This window comes from Oxyura jamaicensis, chromosome 12 (assembly GCF_011077185.1).
Source record: "Oxyura jamaicensis isolate SHBP4307 breed ruddy duck chromosome 12, BPBGC_Ojam_1.0, whole genome shotgun sequence".
Classification (NCBI taxonomy): Eukaryota; Metazoa; Chordata; class Aves; order Anseriformes; family Anatidae; genus Oxyura; species Oxyura jamaicensis.
Genome location: NC_048904.1, coordinates 10,371,999 through 10,388,606, shown reverse-complemented (window position 1 = coordinate 10,388,606; position 16,608 = coordinate 10,371,999). Strand labels below are relative to the sequence as shown.

General features: G+C 47.5%; 1 long non-coding RNA gene across 1 annotated transcript in view; it reads left to right on the top strand.

The window, feature by feature from the left end:
- Nucleotides 1-207: 207 nt before the first annotated feature.
- LOC118173344 overlaps nt 208-16,608 on the top strand; it is a 34,558-nt gene continuing 18,157 nt past the window's right edge. The window contains exon 1 of the long non-coding RNA XR_004754144.1: nt 208-2,780. This is a non-coding gene — a long non-coding RNA (uncharacterized LOC118173344). The remainder of the gene's footprint in view (nt 2,781-16,608) is intronic.

Sequence of the window (16,608 nt, the reverse complement as noted above, 5' to 3'; positions counted from 1 at the left end):
GTCATTTTAAACAGTACATGGATTTCTCCTTATTTTCCTATGAAATTTGGATTAATAACCTGCTGGAATATTATGTGATTACATCTATGATCACAGAAGTAAGTGAAGTTAGTGCAGAGGTGGTGAGTTATCCACAAGAGAGCTAGTTGAAATACTGATGGTAAGGCGAAGTTTTTTTTAGCCTTTAGTTTTTTAGCATTTTTTGTGTAGCTATTCCATCGTCACAGCATATTTCATGTGAAAGCTCATAAAGCTTGTGCCGCTACATAAGCGATGGTGTTTGATTTCTGTCACTGTTAGTCAGGAAGCTTTAAATGAACTCTAGATTATTTAGCAGTTCACCTGTTCCTAAAGCCTATGTCCATGTAGTGTGGAGGCAGGAAAAGGTCCCATTGTTTATCAAGCTCAACTTTTTGTTGTTGTTTTTGTTGGATTTTTTTAAAATCCTTTTGGCTGCAACTGTAAAGGTTATTGCTTTACTTTGTGAAAGGTTTCATGACTGCATTCCCTAGATTTCTTCCAAGAATAGCCCTGTCCATACACTGTATACATGTGATCATTTGTGAAATAGATTTAGTAAGAAGCTTTCAGTAAAGGAGGAAGCAGAGTGGCTTAGTAGCTGTTTTTCCCTAACTGCTCTTCATTAGCAGCAAAGAATACCAAGCCTAAGGTTGTCTTTATTTTTTTCTGATTTTGGGGAGCTTCTCACAAGTTTCTGTAAAGCTGCTACTTGCTTACTGACGTTGTGTGACAAGCGATGCATCCTCGCTGCCCCAAATGCTAAAACTCACGTATCCTTGTGTGCTGGTTGAGCTGCTGCATCGTTCCCGCAGCTCGTGCACATCTTTCCAAACACGTGCTGGCTGCCGCATGTTCTCCCCGACAAAGAAGGGGCTTTCAGAAGAAGTGGACGGGGAGGGAGACCAATGACATTTCTGAAACTTCTGTTCGGTATGTGGCTCGGATGGCCTGCTGTCTCGGTTTCTCTCTCGCTGCTCCCTCTGCCAGCTTTCTGACATGAAACTCCAGCCTTCGCCTGCTTCCTGCCTGGAAAGGTCACGGTTTGAACCGTGGCCAGCAGCAAGCGGCGGTGCTGGCACCCTCCCAGCTGCACAGGGAGATGTGCAGGTGTTCAAACAATGCCTGCTTGTTAGGGGGGCTCGGGCCTGTGAAACCCAGGCCCCTCCAGCTTCATCAAGCCTCCCTGAAGGACGGGTGCTGGCATGCTGACGGGGAGCATTTGCCCGCCTGGTGGCAATGTTACACTGCAGTTCAAGGCACCGGGTTCTGCGATTTGGAAGAGAGCAGTAAAATAAGCATTAAATCTGTACTGAATGTGTGTTCTCTCTCCTTTTTTTTTTTTTTTCCACTTTGCTGCAACACTGATGGGTGCCATACAACGTAAAAAAATTTGGGAATAGAGTTCACCAATATTTCTTTGTAGGTTCTAGAATCAGGGCGAAGCTTGAGCTAGTTTTAATCTGAAATGCTAAAAACGATCCCTTCCTTTTACAGCATTTATAGATACTTAGAACATTGTCTAATATTTTTCAAGCCTTCTAAGTGTCAAAGAGGCAGTGTGTTACAGCTACTTAGTCTGCTCAATATTGCTATACAATTTAAGCCTAGATTGAGACGGTCAATGGGATTGGAAAGAAGGCAAGAAAAGAAGCATTTAAAAACAAAATCAATATTCTAAGCTGGGGACCTAATTAGTCAGCTAGACTTTAAGCTGCTGTTTTATAGCATGCAACTGCATGGATCTGCTAAAATTGAAACTCTTCAGTGGGCCAGGTTCTAACAATCCTCTGGCTATTGCTAATGTGATGCTGGCCAAACTGGCAGTGCTTGGCAGAAAGGAAATACCCTGACAATTGGCACCTCCTTTGGCAGTTGTATGAGAGGGGCTGGAGGCTGAATGAGCACAGACATGATATATTTTGTCATTGCAGAGTGGGCTGTCAGAGATGGGATGCCTACTCAGATATTTCTTGTTGGAGAACAAGAAGACTGAGCTAGTCAATCTCGCAGCAATATGAATACCTGAGAGCTTAAAATAGGAGCAAATAGAAGAATGGTTAGGACATCCATTTTTTAAAAGCTATTTTTCAGATCTTTTTGCATTGCCTTGGAGAAAATCAGGATACGTGGCACATGTATCATCCCAGATTCCCCTTCTCATAGATTAAGGCTAAGATGGATGGTTCCAAAAACAGTGTGAGCACTGCTGCAGGAGTATTAGCCAGCTGAGGTGGCTCTTACCCATTTTTATCCTCAGCACGCCTTTAGCCAGTTGATGTTCTTCCAGCTTTGGTGTGTCTTCCTGTGATGTGAAGGCATATAAAAGAAAAAGGCAGCTCCAGGCATTCAGGAGCAGAAAACTTAGAAGAATATTTTGCATGATTAGCATCATGATGTAAGTGTGAATTGTGTTTTTGTTTAAATTGCTATTTATTTATTTATTGCTAGCAGAAGAACAAGGAATTGCTGCTGCTGGATTCCAAAGGGCTGCAGAACTGTGCCTAAAGCAACTAGTGCAAAGGCTCCCTCTGGCTACAGGTGTAGTCATTTTTATGATGATTTGGGACTGCAGAGCTCTGCTGTGGAGAGCAGGTGGTGAGAGTAGGGTAAGAAGTGACAGTAATGTGAAGGAGCTGTGGGGAGAAGTAAGGCAGTGAGAAGAGATGTGAAGCTGGTTTGTGTTGGTGTGATGTGCCTATACCTAAGAGGAGCACCTCTAAGAATACCCTTGAGCGCCAGGATTTTGCTGACAACAAACTGTGAGTGCGTTATGGTGATAGGGGTTAAAGTCACAAAGGGGTATCTGCCTACTGGATTTCCTCAGTAAGACAAAACCATGAATACCTGTGTGCTGTAGAAATTGATGTTTCATTTATTGTCGGTATCCCAGACTGGCCTGGTGTTCCCTTTCCCATCTACAAAGTTGTCTTTGCTTTCTGTGGCTGTAGAACTTGTGAGGTATGGGTATTTGTTTGTTAAAAATATTCAGAAAAGGATCTTAATTCTTTAAGGCTTTTTGAGGATGGAGTTTGAACTGGTGATTTTTTTTTTTTTCTTAAAGCAACACAAATTTGTCTTCTAATTTAACCAGGCCCCACTTGCTTTGCATGCATAACCCTTGGCCAGAAAAAAAAAAGATTTAGAAAGGGAACACTTTAACATTCTTAGCTTGGTAGAAAAGAGCTGTGTTCTATTAGTTTCTCCCACTTCTTGAGTAGTATAGGTTGATGGAAGCAAGCCAGCATTTGGGTTTTTATCTTGTCTAATGATGATACCCAAGCCTAACACAACTTTCTGTAATTGGTGTGTTGCTGCTACTTGTATTTAGTTTGTATCTGCCCTTCTGTAGTGGATAGTTGGAAGTTTGCATGGTCCTTTAAACTATAATAGTGATGGGTATCTCATTCCAGTTGTACGACAAATATACCAGAAGGGTTCCTGGTTTTATGAACGGGATTCTCAGCTGTTACGTGTATTAAGAATTGCTTGCTTTGCATTGGAGCACCCTTTTTGGTAGGTGGTGGTTGTAATTACAACATGAGAGAAATTTTGGAGCTGAAGATTTCAATATGAATCAAAAAAATAAAACTAAAAATAGGGTGGAAAATAAAGCAATGGTGCAGAGAATGAAGGCTAGGACTTGTCTGTGGTCAGCCAGCTGGTTCCTGCAAGAGTCCTGACTCAAATGCGTGTCTGTGCCATGCCATTCCTGTACTTGGCTTCCCTTTTCCACTGATGTTGTCTCTTCTTGAAGCACGTGAAAGAAATGCTAACTCTGTAGAAACTGAAATACAGATCCAAACTGCACGTATGTATGCATATAAAATAGGTGTCTTTTAAACATAACCATGAGCTTCTAATTAATGAACTAGTGCACTTCATTGTGTCCTTAAGCCTAAAATCAGTGTGTCAGCAGTGATCTCGAGCTTGTAGTAAGAAGAGGGTCAGAGTGGTCCGTGTGCCAGCGTGGTTATGCTTTTCTTTGTTCCTGTGGAATTGCTGAGAGATCACAGCCTTGATGTTATTTCATCATTGTAGAGTATCTGTACTTCTCCAGAGAGCGTTTCCGTTATGCATAGTTCATTAAGCAATGGTCAGAGCTTTGAGTGCCTGCAATTCATCAAGTTTAACACTTCACATTTACTGTAAGAGAAGGCAAGACTGTTTCTCCGTGTTCTCAGTTCTTAAAAGTACTTACTATAAAGTCAGCTCAAATCTGTGTCATCTGACTAAGCAGAGGCGACAGATTGATGCTGGTGGGGTTCTCAAAGGTGTCATCAAAGAAATAATGAAATTGCCTGTTCTTGACTCAATAAACCTGAAGGCTGTTAAGTTGCTGCAGCCCAGGGAGCTTTGTATGAGTATAATGAAGTAAAAATGTCTTCTAGAAACAAGCATGAGTTATGATTATTTAGCCTGGGCTTCAGCCTATAAATTGAAAATCCCAGGTAAAGGCCTCTGTCCTACTTCAGGCTTTTTGTGTGACCACAGATAGGTCTGTAGTGGGAGATGCTTGCATGAAAGGAATTTGTTTTGCATCTCTACACTAACAGAAAAACGCTGTTGTGAGGGGATTGGCACAGGGAAATGGGCAAGGATGCACTCTGTTGCTGCACAGTCACTGCATTACCCTGTGGCTGGCTATCAGTTATCCCCCTCTGGCTGCCTGTTAGACTTCATTTTTCTCATAGTGGGATGTGGGGATTTGTTTATGTTAATGCTCTGAAGCGTTTGCGTGGGGAACAATCTTCACAGAAGAGCGGTGCAGTATACAATGAATGTCCTATGGATTTTGCCCTTCCTTTCACTGAGTGTTATTAATAACTCCTCAAGCTGTCTGCTACTTTGAGTGCTGGGTAGCTTTCTGCTGGCCCATGGTTTTCCTTTGAAATGTTTCGCAAATACAATAGGAGGGCCCAACTGGATCCAAACTGCCTGTGCTGAGCACAGCCCCAATGTGCTTATGGGGAGGCTAAACTACAGCTCGCAGCCTGCACCCTGCTTTTGAAACACAACCTGCAGGCCTGTGAGAGTCAAGCGTGAGGCTGCGAAAGGCTGGGGGCCTGCACAGAGCTGTCTCTTCATGCTCTCCATCCACTGGCAGGCAGGCATCCCGGGTCAGTAACACCAGGCTCCAGAAGGATGCTGCCTCGTGCCTTTACCCTGCAGCTCTGACACGGCGGCTTTGCCTTTCTCTTGTAAAATCCTCTGGCAGGAGGCTGGTGTGGTTCTTGCCAAACGCCTCTGTGATTGGGAGGAGGGCCCAAGGGGTATCGGGAGAAGAGCGAGGTGGTTTGTAGGTGAGGGAGGGTGTCCCGTATCCCTAAAAACTAGTTATATGTCTGAATACTGCGGGAAAGACCTCGCTTTCTGGATTAGACAAAGTAAATTCATCCTCTGAAAAATCTATCCAGAAGGACAGGGCCCTTTAGGAGTATACAGTTATCGGTCTCTCTAATCTTAGGTGCCTATCACCTGTATCCAAGTTAGTGCAATATAGATGTCCAGGCAGGCCGGAGCCGTTCAATAACACTGCTGCTGTGGTTCGTTACATTAATACTGAGCTTGAGCACATCACTCCTGCGGTCAGTGGCCTGGAAACCCACGCGCAGCTCTCGGACTTGGCGAGTAGTGGGGATAATAAAAGAAGGGAGAGGCTGAAGCAGGGCTCGGTGTCACCACTTGGGACCCAGAGAAGGTCTCTGGTGCTGGGGGATTGTCCTGGGCCTCTGTGCAGTTAGCTTTGTCGGTCTCAATATCTACCTAAAAATATTTTGAGTTGTTGCCTGTCCTACTTGTGATAAAGAGTTGGGCACAAGTCCATTGATCAGGCAGTGCTTGCTGTCTGTCTCTGTCTGCTCCTCGAGGCAGCCAGCTTGTGGCTGCAGCAACAGGGCAAAGCTGCTTCATACACCGCACTGGCACTTGGTGGGAGGGAAAAAGGTGTGATAGCAGCAAGTACAGGCCCTTTTTTCGCTTCTTGCCACATGAATATGCGAATTGCTGTGTGGACGTGGAGAGATGTGTGTGACAGACTCAGCTGCCTCCCTCCGCTCAGGGAGCGGCCCGCCAGGCTTGACAGCACGTGGTATTCAAGCCTGGCATGGGAGGTGGTCACAAGGAAGGTGTTGAATTTAAAAATAAATATAATAATAAGGGAAAAAAAAAATAAAAATAAAAATAAGCCAATGAAAAGTGAAGGGAATCTCATTTTTAGAAAGCTCCTGAGTTTCTCAGGAAAAGTGAAATATCTTCCAGAGCTGTTGCTTGAGCTAAACCATCTTGGTTTTCTAATGATGAGAAACAATGCTAGGTGTAATTACAGAGCATAAGGAGAATTGTTATGTTTATGAAATAGTATTTCTTTTACTGTATCATATTAAAAATATGGACTACATTAGAAGTGAAATTGCATTTCATGCAAAGATTCTTGTGCTACAGGAGAAAAGAAATACATTTATCCAGGACGGAGTAAGATACTGAAAATAAGAATCATCAATATTGCTAACATGTATACAGAAAAGGTTATATCTTACGGCTCTGAAATAGAATTTAAATACAGACCTAATAGTGCAGATACACTCAAGTTTGCTTTAGGAGAACTAGCTGTGAAGAAAAAAAGGCTGTGAGATTTCGATACAGACTTATTGTAATGTTGTTAGTGGTGCAGTATTGAAGACTAAGTAAAATTGGCTGGCAATAAGCAGGAATTATAGCTCCCTACTGTTTTAATGCAAATAATGCAGATTGGAATATTTTAGGGAAAGATTTTTTCAAATAATGGAATACAGAAGTAATGTGACTGCTTCAAAATCTAACATGTGTAAAAGCATTTTATAGTGCTTTCCTGAGTACTGTGTTTTAATTGGGCCTTCCCAGCTTCTGGCAACCCCATTTCCACTGCTGTGGGGTCTCCTGGCCAGGAGGAGCTGTGGCTGTACTGGGTCTGGGGAGCTGTGGGAAGAGGGGTGTGAGCGGTGTCCCAGGGCAGGGGCCGTGCCGTGGGGATGGTCACGGGTAGGATGGGAGCAGGAGCCCAAGCCCGTGCCTCCCCGAGATCTCTGCAGACTTTGGGCACGTCTGCCGCGCATATGCGAGACTCATCAGCCATCCCGTTGCGTGTGGAAGTCATTAACTTCGCCCAGATGGAAAAGCTGCCTCGTACTCCTGCTCCAAAGGGAGCCTCCGATGGCTTCCTCCACATGACGAGCGCGCGCGGCGGTGGCCCTACCTGCTGGCCTTCTGCCGCTTCCTCCCGTTTCCACTCGGCCCTGCCCCGCTGCTCCCCTCTGTCAGCTCCCATTTGCCATCCCTCACATCTGCACAGGCCGGGCGCCGGCCCCGTCTGACGGCTCTCACCATCGGGACGATCAAGGGGAGCTCCGACAATGGGAACGTTGTGGAGCCGAGGGCCCGGAGCCCTCTGGCCCTCCTCCGCATAGCGGGGGTCCCGTCCCTGCTGCCTGGTGGTCGTGGGCTGGGCGATGAGGGTCTGGTGCCGCGGCTGAGGTGTAGGGGAGGCTGTGGTGGGCTGGGTTATGAGGGCTCTTGGTTAGCGAGGTAACGGAGGGAAATGCAGCTGCTTGAGGATACGACGGGATAAAAGGGGTGCAGGGTTTGAGGTCCCGGGTACGTGCTGGTTTGGAAAGCGTGTGGCTCTGGAGGAGTTTCTAATACAAATTGAATGCATGATTTATTTCACAATGTGAAGTAAAACCTCTGTCTGGGGTTTTGATGGATTTGCTTCTGTACTTGAACACTTTTTTCTTTTTCTTCTTTTGCTGGCATCAGCTTCCTAGGAAGAGCATTGCCGGGCAGCCTGCTGTGCCCTCTGGGAGTTGCTTGTCTGTCTGGTGCCTTTTCACCTTTCTTCTCTTCATCTCTCTCTGCCTCCTCTGTTCTCTCATAATACACAGCCTTCTGCTAAATGCCATGTCTCTCTTCTGGTTCTCCTCTCGCTTTCTTTGGGATTGCTTCCAGTATACACAGGGATTATTCTCCCTCTCTGGTTGTGCTTTCTGCTGCCTTTTGTTAGATTATTTCTGCCTTTCACTTCCCTGTTCTGTAGATTTTCCTTCCTTAAATCTTTTATATTTTCATTTTTTGGTGTAGATTTTCTCTTCTATTCTCTTCTTCCTCCTCTGCGTGAGATGTCTCTCCTTTATTCATTTAAATAGCAGCAGCCTTGCCTTTGTGTGTAAGGCTTGGGCTGCTGTTGCCCTGCGAGATGCTGGGTGCTTGGACTGCAGGTATGAATCAAGGGATGTGGGTAACACCCAAAGCAGTCCACATGGGTGGTATCTCCACAGGCGGCTGGAGGTCCTGCCCAGTGTGATGGGCAAATAGTGCAATGTCTGACTCTGAGAGCTGGGCTGGTGACTTTGTATGCCCCAAAAGGCTAAATACAATGTGTTGGCTTTCATGTCGCCCCTCCAAATGGGCAGAATGAGTTACACGTGAGGTCATTGCAGACTAAAGTCCGCTTTTCCAGCGTTCTCCTTGCACTGGTAGAGGTGGGATAGTACCTGCTGACCAACCAACCTGCCCTTCCAGTTCAGAAGAAGCAACGTTAAACTCTGCTCAAGCAGGTGTGGTGAAAGCAGAGCTGTGGTTTATTTTGCTGGGCAATTTGGGGTATTTGCACCTTCTCCTGTGACCCAGACAGATCTCAGCATGTGAATGCTGGTGTTCATCCACTTGGAAGGAAAACTTGCTGCAGGTGCAGAGGTGCTATAGTGACTTGACTGAGGGCAGTCTTCCTTATCATAAGAAGTGAGAAGTGCTCTGTGTAGTAAGGGTGTTGTGTTGCAAGAAGTGTCATGGCTCTACTGGAATCACAAATCGGGGTGCTCACAGCCCCACACATCCTGGTGCTGCTCACTGCAGAGCGAGCCTCCTGAGGGAACGCCATTCTTAACCAGTCAAGCCCAGCACTGGTAGTTCAGGAAGATCTCCGCTTTCTGTTCCGGGCTGTATTTTTTTTCCAGCCTGTGGGGCATTGCTGTGCTCCGCAGCCAGCTGTGTCCCCCAGAGGTGGCGGTGTCCCGGTGACAGCTGGAGCAGGACAGTTGAAGTGCTACGAGGCTGGGCCGCTGTAAAATACTCTTTATCAAAAACAAGTGCTGTGAAGAATGCTGTAATTCTATTGACCCCCTCCCTTTTTGTTTTTCCTTTCCCCCAGTAGGAATGTATCCGCGATTTAATTATTATTTTTTTTAATATCTCTCTTTCCAGACTTTTTATTCCAGCCCCACTGCCTGCGATCCCCATGGGGCGAGGGGGGGCTGAGTGACAGGCTAATAACCTGCTCCGGCTCCCACTCCGAGCCCAGTGGCAGGTGTCCCGGCGCCCCTATTGAATGCCACCATCCAAAAAAAAATTATCAACAATCTTCCTTCAACAATGATTTATTATTGCCATAATTTGCCTTGGTACAATGAGCCGCGGAGCGTATTTCTGCACCCGGCTGACAGGGGTTTGATGGCTCCAGGTTCTTATTTTATTTAGTCTTGAGCCTAATATGATTTGGTTACCCTCGCCCCCTCCCTCCCGTCCCTCTCCTCCCTCCCCACCCAACCTTTTCTCATTTTGTTTTGTTTTCTCCGAGTGTGTGTTTCGCATAACCCTGGGCCGGCTGACAGCACTTGTAAAAACCAGAAGTCGATCTCGCGGTGGCTTTTCACCATTAATCAAGCTGCCTGGAATTGGAAAGTAACACTGACAGGCTTTTATCTTGGCGAGAAGGAGGATGGCAGATGTATTTTATGGTGGATGAGCCTTCACGGCTTCTATTAGACGGGGACTTCAGCGGTACAAGGTGGTGCTTTGGGGGAGGAGGAGAGGCTGGGGGAAGGAGGGGAGCGAGGGGGAGGAGAAGGCGAGGAGCAGCCTATAGATAAATAGATCCGTCAGTCAGGCGATGTGGGGGTCTCCAGGCGGCCAGCCATTGTAGGTGACAGAAAAGGCAATCAAAGACAAAACAAATCAAAAGGTACATCTTATCAGCAGCAGGCCAGCTGGACTTCCACCGCACTCGGAGGCCCCGCGGAGGGCAGGAGAAATTAATCGTGCTGTCGAGGCCAGAGAAATTGTCGCCGCGGAAGGTCCAAGTTCAGGCGAGCGGAGGTGGCCGGCGTGAAAGGGAGAGGGAGAGCGGGGGGAGAGGAGCGAGGACGCGAGTGCCGCTGTCCCGCCGCGCTCCCCCGGCCGCCGCTGCGGCTCCTGACAAGCGCATTCATCGTGCGATGATAGCTCGGCACCTATGATTGGTACCTTTAATAATATAGCCCTCGCTCAGCTGTCACCCTGAAAGAACATTTTTTTTTCCCTCCCGCTCTCCCCGATGCAAAGATACATCCGTAATGAGAAGGGTGACGGAAAGTGGGAGCGCGGGGAGCCGGGGAAAGTTTGGAAGAACATTAATCACAAAGTGAAGCTGGAGGTGATGCCAGCCGCACTGGCAGGAGAGGGGAGCGCGCTGCAGGTCTGGAGTTCCTTCGTGTTCCCACCTTGTCCCCTCAGGGGACAGGGGGCCTCCTCCCAGCATGGAGAGGAGCAGCTCTGGGAGCCCCTTCCTCCCGTGCAGCGGGGCAGGGGGAGCCAGGAGGCAGCCCCACACAGGGAGTCCTTGGTGGAAAACCAGCAGAGTTCTTGTGTGCACAGGTTTGCATCAGAGTGAGCACAGAGGAGCAGCCTTTTTGCCTCCTCAGCCCACAGGAGGAAATGTGGTTACAAGCCCTGAGTTCCCTTGCAGCAGAGGTCCTGCTCTGGGCAGTGTGGCTCCAGCCTTTGGATCCAGCCAGCCCCAAGTCCTATCCCCTTCCTCAGCAGCACTGTGCAGCCTCGTTCCCCAAAGGAGGATTGCCTTCCGGGGCACGATGCCCTCCTCTCCAGTGTGTGGTGTTGCCCATCGTGCACTTACAGCTCCTCCTGTGTGGAAGATGTCTGTGTGTTAGCCCAAAGCCCCAGGTATGGGCTCAGTGGCTGCATGGTGATGCTTCCACGTAGGCACCTGCCACGCATCAGAAGCAGGAGATGTCCAGGGACTCCTGCATACCAGAGAAATCACCTTATTGTTAGTCTCTTCCCCTTCCTCTGCAGCCCCCTGTGCCATCACTTGGGGATCAGCCCCTCCGAGCACTCACATCCGTGCTGGAAAAATGCAGGGAATGCAGCATCTCCCACCCTGGTGCAGATGCTGGTGGCCCCGTGTCCACAGGCTGGGGAGAGCAGCAGGCACGAGGTCTGGGGGAGGCATGGAGGGGGCTCTGCTCCATCGCATTTAAGGAACACGTCTATTTTAATTGAAGGGATAAGCAGCGACGTCCTTGAGTGCAGTTTTCTCCTGTGGTTTCCAGCAGCTTTCCAGGCTGCCTGGCTCCGCGCTGCGGTTGTCTGTCCCTCCCTCAGACAAAGCCCTTGGGCTTGAATTCTTTAGCATTAGCATTTGGCAGTTGGCTCTCTTATTCTGCATATTTGCTCCCTTGTACCTACAACTGATTTGCTAATCTGCATCTGTTTTTGTTTTTATCCTAATAAAAGCGGGGATTATGAGTAAATCTGGATCAAAGGGGTTTGTCTGTAAAAGCGGGGAGCGCCGGTCTCTGCGGCCCATCATCCCAAGCCCCGTAGGATCAGGAGGAAAGCAGGGAGGGTTAGACAGTGTCTTGGTAAGAAGTATTTTGTTCTGGATGGCTTTCAAAAATTGAATGGTGATTGCTTTCTGCCTTCTCCGTGAAAGCAGATAACTTCTGCAGACAGTAGTTGGCGGCAGTGCAAACCATGTGGCTGTGATAAACGTTGATAATAAGTGGTGGTGAGGCCGGTCCTCGAGGAACAGTCCCCTCATCCTCCCAGAAAAGTTGAGCCCAGCATGGGTAAGGATGGTTCAGCAGGGGGACAGAGCCCTGCCTCCGTGCAGATCTTAGCAAGTAGGAAGAAATGAGGGCTGGATGGCTGGCGTGGACCCAGGACATCCAGAGCCATGCACTTAAAGGATGAACCTCTTGTGTATCCCCTGCAGAGATGGCACGGATGCGGTTTTCTGTGCTCAAATGATGAAATAAAGCCTTTGTCTTGTAGCGCTCTCTGAAGTCTTTAGGCTGGCGTCTCCACGGCCTGGAGCTGTAGGAACAGGGACCTCTGGAACTCCAATGCCTGTGTCCATTTAGAAAGGTAAACAGCCTGGGCTTCGTTGAGGCTTGGGCTCCTTCTAGGCACTGTCTTGCTTCGGGAGAACACATACCCGATATCTAAATTCCTGAATTTCTGCTAATCCTACCAGCCTCAGCATGCGAATCTATACATGGGAGGCTTGGTTTTTGGAGTGGTGTGGATGCATCTTCATTGTAACATGCCCATGATCTCTAAAACATAGTTTCCTAGAATCCATTATTGTGCACAACGTAACAGTGATGTGTGGGAGACTGCAGCTCTTTTATGAATACACCTCAAAAGTGGAGTTCAAGAACACGGTGGTGCTGACATGCAATGCAATCTAAATGCAAGGAAGCTGGGGTTTAACACCATAACGCATTATACGTGCCCAAGCTACAAGTAGTGGTGGGGATGCCCAGTGGTCTGAGGCAAAAATGGAAAAACTGAAGTTAAAAGAAGTCTGTCCTTCAACCTACATAGATCTGAAGCAGCCTCACGACAAGTGAAGGCTGTGTTCACTTAGTAATGCAAATCTGGTCAGTTGTAAACCAAAACAGATTTCCAAGTGCTTTCTGGGACTGCGGCTGGTCTCTTGCTAACTCTGACTGAAGTACTGCACCGAGGAGTTGGGCACGGCACCAAGGCCAAGCAGGGAGGTTGTCACCCTTGCCAAGACACTTTTAAACATGAGATGAGGTCATGTTTGCATCGTATTTATGGTTATCGCAGAGCACGGATATGTTGCAGTATTTTGATTGCTTTTGCAGATGGTATCAAATTGTCCCTTAATCGCATTAAAGAAATCAGGTTACAAGCTGGCTGCTGTAGCGCCATTCCACTAAGATGATTATGAACAATTTGGTCCTGTCTGCAAACATCTTAATGAAATGGGGAAACTACTCAACACAGTTGATTTTTGCAGCGTAGAAATGACTCAGTCTTTGCTCTGACCCCCAGACAACGCTACTCTTCCGGCTCTTACAGCTTCTCAAAGCACTGAGGGTCACAGTACAGCAAACCCCTTCCACTCGTGCCATGTGCTGACGCACACAGAGCTCTTCCTCTGCTCACAGCAGAGCCCTTGAGCCCTGTCCCAGCTCCCGGGCACCACTGGGGCCGAGCGATGGTCCCTGCACCCCGCTGGCTCTTCACGTGGCAGGAACAGAAAGGCAAGCGGTGCTACCACCACCGCTGCAGGCACACTTTCCCCATGGGGTGTTTCCAATCCCATTCTCCCTGCTGGAGAGGGGCAGTAATTCCCTGTGATACAACAGGATGTAATTTCACCATGACTGAGTTTTTCCTGGCCCCACCTGACGTACTTTGGATGGCTGGAGCTCTCACCTGCCTGCCCTCCCCAGCACAGACCTGAGCTTTTGCTCTCTGTATTTGACACTGATATGCTGTTTGTCTTTGTTGTGAAGATTGAAAGCTTCCCAGGACAAAAATAATCTCTTGCAGCACTGGTGCAGAGATCCCAGTCTGTGGAGCCATGCACCCACCTGGGACTTCCATCCGAAACTATGAAACAAACCAAGGGAATGGCTGGGCTGGACACAAGGTTACTAGATGGCCTTATTTTTTATTTTTATTTTTTACATGCTTCATCTTATTACAATGCTCTGGGGCTCAAATGAATTTCCTAAATGTAGGTGATGAGGTTAGGTATGTCACTGGGCCAAATAAAATCCATTGTATGGTCTGAGATGACAACATGCTCGATACCTGCTGGTTTCACCATTGTTTTTGAGGGGGAATAATAGTCAGGACAGCAGTGCCATGACAGGCAGCTGGAAATAAATTACTGCCCCTGAGCACAGCCGTGATGGCCACGAGCCTGCAGCACCCGTCAGGAGGAGCTGGTGGTGCCCAGGGGAGGTCAGCGTGCTGCAGAATTAGCAGCTGCAGGGACAGTGCCTGGGTCCAGGGACGGGTTGGGGACACTGCTTTTGTCCCTGCTGGCACTGGCTACAGAGGTCCTTGCCAGGCAAACAGCCTCACCTTCAGGGAGCATGGGCCCCCCTTCTCGCTGCGTGCAGAACTGGGGCTAAAAATCTCAGCTTGTGCCGCTTCCCGCTTCTCATTGCAGGCCTGGGAACGTGAGTTCTTGTTTCCTTAGAAGGCACGCGTTAGCTGCAGATGTGGAGGCAGATGTGAGCATGCTGTTTGCTTCCTTGCCTGAGCCCGAAACGTGCTGCAGTCACTCCTCGTTCTCCTTGTTGGCCTGGTGTCACACCAGGAATCTGTCGCGCTCTGTGCCGGCGGCTGGGGCTGGGCTGGGGGCTCCTGGGCTGGGCGGAGAGGGGGCAGGTCAGGTGAGCAGTGTTAGGGCCTCTCCTCTTGAAAATCTTCAGTTGGCGTCCTAAAAAAAAACACTTGAAGGTTTTTCCAAAGGAAGTGCAAATTTAACTTAATTTCAAATTAAATTTTCATCTTTTCCACTGAGGCAGCTTGGACCAGTTTTTGAGAAGAAAAGGTTTTAGGATAAAGGTTTTAGGCTGTGGGGGGCTGGCTTTATTTTGTCTTGACATCAGTGGTCTCCTGGCCATGTCTGCTCGCAGAGCACCTCCTGTTTTCTTATAAAGGTTCAGTACCTTTGAGATGCTTTTAGCCACAGGGAAGCTGAAGACATGACAGTGCCTGACCTCGATATATAATAAAGGGGGGAATCAACTTTCAGTTGCTAACACACCGTGGCATCTGCATAGGAGGCACGTATACTGGATTTATGGGTGTCCACGGTCTCAGAGCAGGATCTGAGCATGGCACTACCCCATGGCTGAGAGGAAATCACAGCTTATAATATTCAACTGGTTACTATAACCCCCACCCAGCCCAGGTTTAATATTAGAACTATTTTTCACGTTGAAACCGAAATAGTACAAAATATGGGCTTGCTGTAATTGTTGTTAGATTATGTGTCACCCTGATAAGATGTAACAAATATTTTCCTACACAGCAAGGCCCGTTTCCCTGCGTGTAATGGATGGAGAAACTTCTCATAGTGTGCAGGCAATCGGTCGTAAAAACTTCGCTTAGAAGATTAATGCAAGAAGTGCAACCTTTGTGGAAAATAGGAAGAAAAGAATTAAAATAATGGTTTGTCTTTTCACATTTAATATTAATACCCAAACTTCTTCGGTGGGAATGTTTCTTGCTGTATGTGCCTTCCCACTTCAAGGGGCAGCTCTGTCAAATAAGTATTTCTATATTTTTCTCATGATCCTTCATCAGTAGCTGTTGTATATGGTGTAGTGATTCTTTCAACAGACCTATTTTTATCAGTAATATGAAAGACTATTTTCATGGGCAAAGCTTTGACACCAATAAGTCAGCTGGACGTCACTTAATAGGCTAGATAAACATTTGCTCACCATTTAGGGTAGAAGGATTTTCCCTTTATATCACAGCTTTATGTCTTTGGTAGACACTTAATGGCTGTTAGAGAGATGGCACGCTCAGGAGTCCTCCAGAGCTGGTGCAGAGACAAGGTAGGGGCTTTCTTGCTGCTCTACAAACAGTAACACAAGCAGAAGTGAGAAATCAGGCCCTCGTCACAAGCTCGTTTGCACCAAGTCCTTCAGCAGCAGTACTGAAGGTGTGAGGAGCACACCAGTGGGTTTGCACCCTTCCTGGGCACACCGTTAGGAGGGCTCCTGCTCCGTTCTGCAGGGTGTTTGATGGCAACCACTGCTCTGCCGTGGCGCCGCAGCTCCAGCCAGCTCCACCTGTCTAAGGATGGTCTTACGTGATGAAGCCTTTTTTTTTTTTTTTAACAGCTGAAGGGTTGGGAAAAATGCTAATTTAGATCCATTGCTACTGCTTTTTTCTTTATATTTTATCTTCCTTATGTGTATTATAAGATATTGTTTTCTGGCAAAAGTACACGTCTGTTCCTGCAGCTGGTCTCAAGTGACAGGTACCATCAGTCATGGAAGTCAGCTATCGAATTGGGGTCGGATAGAAACTGCTAATTTTCAGCGTGTGGCGCAAGGTTCACTTCTTGGGTCTTTGCTTGATACCTGAGGTCTGGTAGGCTATCCAGCTCGAGTTTTACAGAGGCTTCCTTGTTCTACTGCTTGTGAGAACTGATGTTTCCTGCCAGCTTTACAGAGCTTGAATTTTTATAATGAACGTTTTGTGAGCAAAGATATTAGTGGTTTACTAAAGGAGAAACAGAGTTTCTGCGCTCTCCTGCTGCTGGTTGGCAGGGGGAACAGTGGTCTTAAGGTTTTGGTACTCCAGGAGGCACCACCCTTTGCTACCCCAAGGTCTTCTGCTGCTGTGCAAGCAGAGCCCAGAACTTATCAGTGAAAGAACCAGTGCCATCAAACTCCGATTGAGACTTCGAACAGCTCTGTCATTCAGCATTATTTAGGGCTCAGTCAAACCTCTTTCTAAATTTATCAGTTAGATACTTCAGAAAAAAAA